This window comes from Magnolia sinica, chromosome 15 (genome assembly GCF_029962835.1).
Source record: "Magnolia sinica isolate HGM2019 chromosome 15, MsV1, whole genome shotgun sequence".
In the NCBI taxonomy this organism is placed as follows: domain Eukaryota; kingdom Viridiplantae; phylum Streptophyta; class Magnoliopsida; order Magnoliales; family Magnoliaceae; genus Magnolia; species Magnolia sinica.
The window spans coordinates 59,596,315-59,608,786 of NC_080587.1; the positions used below are offsets into that span (position 1 = coordinate 59,596,315).

The 12,472-nt window shown below is 38.4% G+C and overlaps 1 non-coding gene across 1 annotated transcript; it reads left to right on the forward strand.

Annotated features, from left to right (window-relative positions):
• The first annotated feature begins 671 nt into the window (after positions 1-671).
• Positions 672-778, forward strand: LOC131228308 (small nucleolar RNA R71). The gene has a single exon (XR_009162817.1). It is a non-coding gene; the product is annotated as a small nucleolar RNA R71 (small nucleolar RNA).
• Positions 779-12,472: the final 11,694 nt, after the last annotated feature.

The following is a 12,472-nucleotide window of genomic DNA, read 5'->3' on the forward strand; positions in this document are numbered from 1 at the left end:
TTTGAAATTGAAGTGAACTCTGCATAAAAAGATTGAGTGTGTCCTCAAGAGATGGTTTCCTAGATTGTGGAGGCATTTGTTGATACTGTGAGAACTGCTGAGGTTGTTGACTGCCAACTTGGGAGTAAGGTTGCATAGGAGGATTTCCAGATGGTCCTCTTTGTTGTGGTCCTTTTGCCCAAGAAAAATTTGGATGCCTAGCCCACCCTGGATTGTAGGTGTTCGAGTAAGGATTATTCTCAGTTCTCTGAAAGGTGTTCATAGCATGTACTTGTTCAGAGAGAAATTCTGGAAATGCTGAACTAGATGGACAAGACTGCGTAGGATGGGCGAGACTAGAACATATGGCACATGACTCGACTTGAGTTGTTTGTGGAGGTCCATTATTTAACATTAAAGCATCCACTTTCTTTGTCAGGCTATCAATTTTGGCATAAAGATCTGGCGTGACTCCTACCTCATATATACCACCTTTCTTCTGTGGTTGGGGACTCCTTTCACCTCTATTTGAGTAGTCCCATTGCTGGGAATTTTCACACAAGGTCTCAAAGAAATTCCATGCTTCAACATCACTTTTGGTCATGAATGACCCTCCACTGGTGGCGTCAACCATGCGACGGTTTTGGGGTGTCAGACCGTCATAGAAGTATTGAACTTGTTGCCACTTTTCAAAACCATAGTGTGGACATTTAAGAAGTAAGTCCTTCCATCTTTCCCAACATTCATGAAAGTGCTCACCCTCTTTTTGTGTGAAATTCGTAATTTCTCTACGGAGAGCATTAGTTTTGTGAACTGGGAAGAACTTGTTTAAGAACTTCTTAGATAGTTGGTCCCATGTAGTGATAGTCCCAACTCCTAGAGAATTCAACCATGCTTTCGCCTTATCCTTCAAAGAAAAAGGAAAAAGGCGCAAACGGATCGAATCGTCTGAAAAGTTTTGAAACTTAAAGGTGGAGCAAATGTCTAAGAATTCTTTCACATGATGATATGGATCCTCCTTATCTGAACCATAAAAGGATGGCAACAGTTGTATGACCCCAGGTTTAAGTTCAAAGTGTGCTGCTGTGGTGGCAGGCAACACTATACATGAAGGCGCATTAAATTGGACAGGAGCTGAATAATCTCTAAGAGCTTTAGTTCCATTCTCTTCCACCATTTCAAACAGGATGTTTCTAAATCTTCTATGAAAGGTTCTTTCTATTTCAGGATCAAAATGTGCTAGTTCTATGTTCAGAGATCTACATCCTAGCATAAACTATGTTATCAATATAAGAAAGAAAACTAAACTAAGATGCAACCTAAGATGAATAAAACTAAAGGAAAAAGTTATGAATTCCTAAAAACAAGAGAAAGCTATGTAAACGAGAATTGGAAGGAAGAACCCGAGAAAAGGAGATGATGAATGTCTGAAGATTTGAGAGCTCCTCCTTTTGAAGACAATGTTATTTAGCAGCTTCCTTCCTCAATTCCTGTAAACAAAAAGAAAATAAAAATAAATTAAATTCCTAAAATAATGCTAGAAAAAATCCTAAGCAACGGTTAATTTCTAAAAAAGAAAGTTTGTAATCTTAGACATAAAAACTAAGTTAGTTTCTAAAAAGGGAAAAAATTTCTAAAACTAGAAAATAGAAAGTTACTTGAAAGAAGAATCAGAATCTAGAATTAGAAAATAGGAAATTTCTAAAAATAAAAAAATAAAATAGCCTAGAAATAGAAACTTTCTAAAAAAAAATAAAACCTTAATTCTAAAAATAGAAATTAGAAAAAAAAAATAGAAAATTTGGAAAGAGATTACCAAATTAGTAGTTTATGTCAGGTCCCTACAAAACAGGAAATAGGTTAGTTTCTAAAAAAAAATTTAACCTAAAGTTAGTAAAAAACCTAAGACTATGAATTATGATAAGAGAGAATCCTAAATCGAATTGGACTGAAACAGTCCCCGGCAACGGCGCCAAAAACTTGATGTTTTATTTAAACCAACCTGATTTAAATGATTTTTAAACTCGCAAGTATACGAATCAGATGTAGATATGGTACGTATTACGAGATCGTTCCCACGAGAACTGGTCGTCACAATTCAAAATTAAAGACTCTTCTTAACTAATCCAACAGATATTTGCGATAGTAATTAAATAAACTAAATAAAAATCAATGGAAAAATAACCAAGAATAATGAGAAAAATTCAATCAAAGAGAAGACTAGGACTTTCGAATCCACCCCTAACTATCATAAACCTTGTTCTGCCTGTTGATTCACCCTAATCCAAATTGATATCAAAATAAATAAAGTGCACTCTATGTCCTTGGTCAGGCACACAGAATGTATAATTCCTTAAAGCATATGGATTACAACTTTCCATCCATGGTCAGGCATGAAGAGATGTAAATTCCTGTTTCTTCCTCTATAGGAACCTGTTCATGGTCAGACATAAGCACCTAGAATAGTAATCCAAACAACATCCATAACTAGACTTTGGTTGAGCTCTTAGAATGGAGGAGTACGGATATTTCAGTTAAACACAGTAGAGAAAGAAACAAACCAATCAAATTCAGATGAAATCAACACTTACAAGAGTCATTCAAATTAGGGGCTTCATCTCAGCCCTAGCTAGAAGATTAGCAATCCATGTGATCAGTTAAAAAGTAAGAAAAATAACAATGATGAACTAAAAACATCCTTCTAAACTCTTCCTTCTCTTTTCTTCTCTTTTCTTCTCTTTCTCTTCTCTGGATCTTTTCTCTCCCTCCTCTTGCTTTCTTCCTCAATCTGTTCTCCCAAAATGAGCTCTCTTTCCTCTTTCTTATAGCAGTGTAAGCGGTGGAAACGCTGTCGCAGCAACAGCGGAAGGTCTTCCGCATCCGCGTGCGAAAGGTTTCCGTTTCTATTTGAAATGAGTTTCCGAGATGGTACATGTTCCGAATTTGATTTAGACACCTAGGATACGGTATTGGCCTCCTGAAGAATCTTCTGAATGGTCTGGATCATGCATCTGATGGTCATTGAGATCACGGAACAGCCCGCAAATCGGTCAGCGTGCGGACCTTCTTTACGCAGCCAAGTTCAGATGCATAACATCCCATCTTTCCTTGCTCAGTTTCCGAATAAAGACCGTCCCTTAGGACGTTTCCAAGTCGTCTACAAGATGGACGGATCAGATCTTCCATCTGATCGAGAATGGTGGGCCACAACCGCTGCAACAGTCGGACAACGTCCGGGCGCGCTAAAACAGGGTACGCGGAGTCCGTCCGCTGTGGTGCTGGTGGGACCCACGTCGATGTTCTTTTGATAAATCCAATCCGTCCATTAGATGCAGGACGAAATTTCGACCGCATATGGATGGTTTTGAACTTGCGTGGACGCGGCCCAGAGAAGGAATCATGCTGAGATCTTTTTGAATGTTACAGGGCAGCCCGCTTGTGACCTCTGTAGCTCACACGTGTGCACGTATGGGCACAAACTGAAAACATGGTTTTGTATATATTGAACCCTTCTACACGATGAACGGTTTAGATTAACCGTACGTGCTACCGGTGGGGCCCACAGCGGTCCGTAAAAACGGATCTTCCGTCCGTTATGCGGCTGCTGAAACGGAAATTTCCATTTTTTGAAAAGGGAGTCGGGTCAGCGCTGCTGACCGACGTAAGCCCGTTCGGTGCACGGGCAGTGCACATGTGCACTATGTACACACGCTATAGATATGGGTCCACTGTGATGCTTTCGAGAAATCCAATCCGTCCATCCTATTGCTCATCTTATTTAAACCGTCTAAGTCAACTTTGAAGTATATCCAGATTGTAGGTGGGCCTAAAATTGAAGATTAATAGGCTGATCTGTCCGTTGGCCTACTTCTCGAGATATCCAATGGTTGAAATTTAATATGTACGGTTTATTTATGGCCTCTAGGCTATGTATGAAGTTTCGAGTAAATCGGATGGCGGGAACCATGTGATCATGCATTCTGGATCATTTTCGGGCCTTTTTAACGTGAACGGCTTGATTTCCTCGGATCCCTGGCATGTGAATTCTTCAGTATTAGTTCCCTTGAGTGCGTCCCTTACTCTGGTGACTTCGGAGTGTCAAATTCATGCTTGTAGTAGTCTTTTTCCATCAACGCTCCTGATTTCATCCAATAACAAAAATATAATTAAAATATTTCATTAAGCATTGTCATGTACGTAAAATCATGCACTAATTAGGGTCTGATATGTAATATTTGACCCTTATCAATGCATTCTCCGCGGTATTGGCTGGTAGCAAGGAAGGAATGGATACGAAATAAATCATTACAAAAAAAAAAAACTTTACGTTATAAAACTACCCTCAAATCTTGATTTTGATGATGTCCGCCGAGTTTTTGATGAAATACCTGTAAACTAATATTACTATTTTGCATTCTGTGAGAAATTGAAGATGCACGCTATGTGTTTGAGAAAATGCCACGCAGGCTTGAACTCGATTCGAACTGGCTTAAGCTCTTGACTGAACCAAATTGAGTTGGCCAGTTAGGATCAAGGATTAAGCCGAGCCGAGTTCGAGCTAGGGTTAGCTATTAGCCGAGTGGAGCCGAGCTAAGCTATGCCAAGGTCGACTCAGTTAGATTGTGTATAGCTCTACCAAACTCGGATGCCAAACTTGTGATCCGAACCTAGCCCATGAAACGCATATAAAAAGGTTTTTTCACCTTTAGAAAGGGGAGAGCATCTAAAGACAGAGGGAGAAGGAAAAAGGAGAGATAGAGAGAGTTTGGCAAGAGAGATTCTAGAGAACGAAGAGAGTCTAGAGTTCGAGAGCTAGTAAGCTGGGGGGAGCTAGGAAAAAAATTTTGAGACAGATTCTCTCGATCCCTTCATCCTTTCAATCTTTCTATTCTATTTCAACTTCAAAGACAACGTCGTATTCTCAATCTATCCTTTTCTAGTCCGTACATTTCAACCCCATACATTGAACACCTGAGGTAGTAGGCTCTGCTTTGACATTACGTAAAGTATGATCTACAGTTGTTTCTCTTGAGTATCTTTTGTATTAGAATATGTGACTTAAATGAGTAACCGAAAACTCTGTGTTTTTTTCTTTTCATACTTCTAACATAAAATCACTTTTCTACCATTTTCATTTCTTTTTCAGTTTATCTTTTTATAGTTTAGACATTTAAAGCTTAATATTTTATTGAAAGTTTCTTCAATCCTCTTTAAAAGTGTACAACCTGGTAAAGTAGAGACCATGTTTTACATAGGCAGTAAGAGAGTGTGTAACCTCTTCCTTTTTCATAACCGATGCCCTTATCTGGAATCCATGGCATAGACCTATCTAAGAGTAACTCGAGTCAGGTATTCTTCAGTTTTCTCGATCTCTAGGTGATTCTATGGATTCTAGCCAATCGTGGTTTTTGAAACCTTAATTTGAGCTAGTGGTGACTATGATCAATACATGGACATGAAAATGTTGCATGGAGTATTACAAATAATATAAGTATAATTACTAGCTTCTCTTCTCAATCCCTCTGCGAGGCCTAGATATGGAGGTCATAGCTATAGATTTTACTGGATCTGGATAGACTTCTGATCCAGGCCTTCAAATGCTACTGCCCTATCAACCGAGCACTTAAAAATCATTAACTTTCTTTTCTCGACCCCTCTATGTAGACTTCGAATCTTGGCCTTCACATGCTATTGCTCATGTCAACTGAGCATACAATATTTCTATATCTATCACCATATGTGTGTGTGTATTCATCATTTGACTCATACAACCATCAGACGATCCAACCCAAACACCTAGTGGGGTGGCCCGTAGGGGGAAACCTCCATCTAATGTTAATAGAATGGTGAATCCACTAGGAAAATGAGAGAAAAAGCCAAGGCCTGACTCGAAACGCTAGACTGTACATTTTAGGAGATTCTTTTAACTTCCAGTCTTTATTAGTATTCTAGCAATCCAGTTCCATATTGGTCCATTAACTTTCTACTAATCATCCAACTTTCTACTTTCACACTAATCCCTTTACTTTCTAGCAAATATCCAGCATTCTGGTTCCATATTGTTTCATTTACTTTTCGGCTCTTTAGTGAATGCTGGTCCATTTACTTTCTTGCCTATATCCTACATTCCAGTACAAATTGGTCCCCTTACTTTCTCACGAGCATCCTTCATTCCAGTGTATAACAATCCTATTTATGTTTTTGCATGTATATACCACACTTTACTTTCTATTGTAATTGTAAAAAAAATAATAATAATAAATAAATAAATAAAAATCACTTACGAGTCCGCCACCCCTCAAAGATAACACACAAGTACCCGAATCAATACCCAAACTTTCACACCGACAACCATGACAGTCCATTGAAATAATCCAGGATCTGAAATCATGTGAAGACAAGCCTAAAACATATAAAAGCATTTGGTGGGGCCACCTGTATTTTGGATGCATCTGAAACTTGGTCGGACCCCTCATCCAAGTGGGATATACATAATGGATGGGCTGGATATGTGAAACACATCTCAATGGGCCCAACAAATGATTATAAATGTTTTAGTGAGAGGGTAACCCCTCTCAACTTTTGTATGTGGTGTGGCCCACATAAGTCCTGGATTGACTTGATTTTTAAGCCCGAGGCCTACCTTGAAATGATGCATCTGACTAATGGGGTTGATGTTCGACATGCATCACGATGGGGCCCACACAACTTTCCCTCGACCGTGTGTGTGTGTGCGCGCGTGTGTGTATAAAATCTAGCCCAAGCTCCTCAACTGAAAATTTTCATGGAACTGAAATCGGACCATTGTTGAAGTTTGCAACAAGACGAAAGATATAGATGCAAAATAAACATTACGGTGGGCATTGCAGTGGGCCCTAGGAAGTTTTTCATTGTTGGCATTCAATCACCACTATTTCTCATGGTGTGGTCCACCTGAGATTTGGATCTGCTCCATTTTTGGATTCATTCCCTAAAATGAGCTGGAAAATCGGATGTACTGCGTGGATATACAAAATATACATTAATATGGGCCCATGTTCAGGGTCACACCCAATCCGCTCAATTCTAGATTAATTACGAGAGTGAATATATATATATATATATATATTCAATGTCTCATAATCAACTCCAAAAATCGAATGATCATTTACGTGTGACTATTGTACCATAGTTTCTTTATGATTGTACGGAGAACATGTACGGTTCTATTATGGAACCATCATGATGTGTGTCCTAATCGGCCCAGTCATTTTCGCCATCCTTTGTCTCTGCATGGGTAAACACAAATCCATGGTCTACTATGATGAATGAACGGTGTAAGATCCTCAGACAAGCTTTTATGCTGCGGCAGATGTTGACGGATGAAATACAAGCAGTTAGAAATTATATGTAGAAAAATTGCACACATGGCATAAAGTAATTTGATCTAAACCCTCCAAACTATGGGACCTTGACGTGGGGCACTCATGTATGGATCATTTTATGACATGTGCACAGAAATAAAGTAGATTAAAAGCTTAAGTGGACCACACCACAAGAAATAATAACGAATGATCGTTAAAATCTATTTTAAGCCACAAAACAAAAGGTTTGAATGAAAATGATATTTCTATTTATCTTTTTTCAAATCTCAAATGGATCACACCACAAGAAAAAGTAATAAGTAAATATTTTAAAAAAAATTATGAGCTACACAAGTTTTAAATTAAATAGATATTTATGTTTTCCCTTCATCTATGTCCATGCGACCTTATCATTAGGTTAGATGACAAATAAACATCACGGTCAATCTTGGGAGTTTTTAATGGTGGGCGTTGAACAAACATTATTTCTTGTAATGTGGTTCACTTAAGATTTGGATCTAATTATTTTTTTGGTACATTCCATAAAATGATATGGAAAAACGGACGGACAGTACAATGCATACATCAAGGTGGTCCCCATTGTCAGGTCCCACCCACGCACTGGTTCTGGGTCACAGCTAAGTCGCGTCCCAAACCATGGGGTTCTAGGTTTGTATTACTTAATGGATTGATGAACACTCATGGGATGCTTAAAAATGAAAAGGACTTCATTAATTTGACTGCACCTGGTCATGTTTGAGCCTTTGAGGGCATGCTTAATTACAGCTAACCATGCACCGTGTGGAGGAAAATCCATATCATGAGATCCATTCCCTCCATCAGGTGTGCCGTTACATTTTAAACATGGATCCTAAAAATTAGTCAAATTCAAGACTTAGGTGGTCCAAATTATAAGAAACAGAAAAATCCATGCCTAAAATGTCTAAATTCATCACTAGGTGCAGCTAACATGAGTCTTGGATGTCCTTATTTTTGATAGATCCATTCACACTATATGATGTCAGATGACTTGATTGGATAACATATACTCACCATGGGAGATCCCATATACAATTTTCAGATTTTAATGGGTCGTCTTGGCATATCAATTGTTCCCATGGTGTAGCCAACAGGCCTTATTTTAAGGACCCAGACCACACACAAGGTGGGACACTTAATGAATGGGAGGAATAAACCATATGAAGTCCATCTACATGGGCAAAGAATCAGGCCCTTGCTTGACTAGGCATAGTCATGCAAGCTTTTTGAGAAGTAGTCCTTATCCAATAAACAAGTGTTTAAGAGCCTATTTGGATATTGAGATTTAATAATATTATAACCTAAAAGAATCATCATTATGATTTTTCAATATTTATTTAAACATATAATTTAACATGGTTATGTAGTAAGAGGTATTTTTTTTAAAAATAATTTATTATTATTATTATTATTTGTATTTTTCTATTAATTTAACATTTTAATAATGTAAAAATATTATCATTATACTTTCATCTCACCTATTCAAACATGAAATTCACTGTAATAATAGAATGCATGGTGTGCCACTTCAATGGTGTGATGTTGTCACCTAGTTCTTTGGCCACCATGATGCATGCGTTATATCTACATTAGTCATCCATTTTGTGAGATCATTTTATGACAGGGGTTTAAAAATGAAGCAAATCCAAAACTCAAGTGACCACATTATAGAAAGCAGTTAGGACAATGATCCCACCATTGAAACCTTCCTAGGGCTAAACATGTTGTTTATGTGCTGTCCAACCTATTCATAAGGTCACAAAGGCCTAGATGAAGAGAAAATACAAATATCAACTCATTTTAAAACTTTAATGGCCAATCCTAGAGATCTTTTCGATGGTAGATGTTCAATCTCTTTTGCTTTCTACAATGTGGTCCACTTGAACTTTTAACTCTATTTCATTTTTTAGCCCATGCCTTAAAATGATCTCACAAATTGGATGAAAGAATGAATATAACACATACATCATGGTCGAACCCACAACACTTGGTGACATTAACCCACCTCATCCCATATTATCTATTAACCAAGAGTTATTGTAATTTGTAAGCACTGTACTTTTACAATTCATTATAGTATAATACATCTATCCAAACAAGCTACTTAAAGATTATGATTGTTCAACTAATATAATTCAACCAATTTAATTTTAGGAATATGACTTAGCAGCAGTGGGCTTTACAACATGCTCCATGTATACCATCTCTGAGTGTATGCTTATCAAGCATCATACACTACCAAAGTACCAAATAAATCCAGGCCCACGTGAATGGTTTGAAACATTAGTAAAAAATGGTGGACTGGATCTTATTGCGAAACTGCAAGAATAGGGGTGGAACCAACAAGTTTAGGGAGCTGGAAATAACATAATTTCCATTAAAGAAAGACAAATAAAAAAGGGAAGGACGGAAAGTTTCCCTTCCAGGCTTTCCGTATAACAGCTTCTTAGGGTTATTCTCACTCTAGCAAAACCATTAATTTTAGATATCAAGTATAATGAGTAAATTCTGTTGGGCCTACCATGGATGTATGTGGTTTATCCACGGTGTTTATCCTTTTTTTTTTTTTTTTTCCAGTTCATTTTAGTAATCGATCCAAAATCGAAGCATATTCAAATCTCAAGTGGGCCACAGCACAGGAAACAATGAGAATAATGATTCTCAGCGTTGAAACCTTGAAAGGTTCCACAATGATATTTATTTGTCATCTAAACTGTTCATAAGATCAGACATGGATGAAGGGAAAACACAAATATCAGCTTGATCCAAAAATTCTGTGGCCCCAAGAATTTTTCAATGGTAGACGTTTAATTCACACTGTTTCCTTTAGTGTGGTCCACTTGAACTTTGGATACACTTCTGTTTACTCCCCAAGTAATAAAATTATCTGGTAAAATGGATGGACGGAGTGGATAAAATACATAAATCACAGTGGACCCCACAGAGTTTACTCACTCAGTACCCAATCAGGCCTCCTAGAATTAGAAAACTGTACTTAACGCTCCTTACACCGGATCTCCACCTTTGAAAAAAAAATAAAATTTATTATTATTTCCTATCGTACTTTCCATTTTTAAAGGACTGCAAGGACTGATCCCTGAAAGCCACTCAAATCATCACATCTGGTGCACCATCACATTTTCTCTATGGATGTTAAAAATCAGTTAAATAAAAGATTTGGGTGTACCACATCATAGGAAACTGTGTAAAATAATGCTTGAAACTTAAAATCCATGTGGTGTAACTCAGAGTATTCAAATTTCATGATTTTCGTGGGATCCATTCATCCTAATATGGTGCGTCTAAAGAGTGGATTGGATTTCATATACATAAGATGGATGGCCCACAAGAGTTAAACGATTTTAATGGTGGGATTTCTCATCTCAATTGTGTCCTATATATCTTGTAGCCAACCTGAGTGTTGAATGAGCCTGGTTTTCACGATCCTGTCCAAACACAGGGTGGTGGACCTGATGGACCGGGTGGATATCATCCGTACGAAGTAGTTCTATCCACTTCGGTGCAAGTAATGCCCTACATATGTGAAAGTCCTGTGCTGGTGTGCGCTGGTGGAGCGCGGGAGCGGATTGCCTGTGACCCCGGCCAAAGAGATATCTTTGTGCCCGGGGGAAACGGAGTGGCTACTCCCCTGCCACCAGCCCCCTGGCTGGTGGTTGGTGATCCGTGGGCCCCACCATGATGTATGTGTTTCATCCATTCTGTTCATCCATTTTTACGGATCATTTTAGGGATTGATCCGAAAAATGAGATGGATATAAATCTCAGGTGGACCACACCACAGGAAAACAATAGTGATTAAATATCCACCATTAAAATCCTCCTAAGGCCCACTGTACTGTTTATTTGACATCCAATCTGTTGATTAGGTCATACAGGCCCAGATGAAGGGAAAAAACAAAGATCAGCTTGATCCAAAACTTTTATAGCCCCTAAAAAGTTTTTAATGGTCAACGCTCATTCAATATCTGGTCCACTTAAGATTTTTATATAACTTATTTTTTGTCTCATACCATAAAATCATCTGGAAAAATAGATAGACGGCATGGATGGAATACATACATCATGATAGGGCCCACGTAGCACCGACCATCAGCCATTGGCTGGCGTCAGGGGAGTAGCCAATCCGTTTCGGTGCCCGGGTTTGTGTGGGGTCCAAAGAAATGTCAGTGACAAATCCACTCCGTCCATCTGTTTTGAAAGACAACTATAGGATAGGATTATAAAATCCAGGCAGATCAAAGACTCAGGTAGGCCACGCCAACAAAACAGGGGAACAACAATATTCACTGTTGAAACTTTACAGGAGCTGGCCATAATATCTATATACCATCCAAACCGTCCATAGAATTATTAACACTTAGATAAACTGTGTAGTAACATATATCATCCTGATACAAAACCATTCACTGCACGGCGTTAAATCCCCACCGTTTTTTGAGGTATGGCCCACATGCACTGCACGGCGTTCAATCCCCACCGTTTTTTGAGGTATGGCCCAAATGAGTTTTAGGATCTCTCTGATTTTTAGAATCCTGTAATACTGTGGTCTTTAAAAACAGACGGGGGAGTGGATTTCTACGGACATCTCTATGACCTCTCACAGCTCCGGGCACTGGGGAACGGATTGGCTACTCCCCCTGACACCAGCCAATGGCTGGTGGTTGGTGCTCCTTGGGCTCCACCATGATGTATATGTTTCATCCATGCTATCCATCTATTTTTATATATCATTTTACAATATAAGACCAAAAATGAGTTATATCCCAATCTTAATTGGACCACATTACAGGAACCAGTGTTGAATGAGAGTGAACCATTAAAAAATATTTTGAGGCCATAAAAGTTTTGGATGAAGCTTATTTTTGTTTTCTCCCTTCATCTGATCCTGTCTGACCTAATCAACATATTAGATGTCAAATAAACAGTACAGTGGGCCTTAAGAGGATTTTAATGATGGATATCCAATCACTATTATTTTCATGTGGTGTGGTCCACCTGAGACTTAATACCTCTCGGTTTTTGGATCAAACCATAAAATGATATGTAAAAATGATGAAACACATACATCATGGTGGGGGCCACAGAGGACC